A 349-nucleotide genomic window follows, 5' to 3' on the forward strand; every position below is an offset into this window, starting at 1 on the left:
AGACTCTCCTTTGGTTGGGAATCTAGCCATAACTTTGCTTTATCCCTCAGAGCAAACGGGAAGAGCATGAGTTTGTACACCTCTGGATTCACTCCATTTGTCTTCACAGTATCACATATCTGCAGAAAATCAGAAATAAACTGATTTGGATCTTCATGAGGAAGTCCATGATACTGGCAGTTCTGTTGCACCAGGGTGACCAATTGTGACTTCAACTCAAAGTTGTTTGCAGTTATAGGAGGCACCACAATACTTTTTCCATAAAGATCCGCAGTAGGGGCAGAATAAGAGCCAAGCACTCTCCTCTGTTGATCATCCCCATTCGGATTTACCACATTGGCATTAGCAT

The sequence above is a fragment of the Arachis ipaensis genome, chromosome B06, assembly GCF_000816755.2.
Source record: "Arachis ipaensis cultivar K30076 chromosome B06, Araip1.1, whole genome shotgun sequence".
In the NCBI taxonomy this organism is placed as follows: Eukaryota; Viridiplantae; Streptophyta; class Magnoliopsida; order Fabales; family Fabaceae; genus Arachis; species Arachis ipaensis.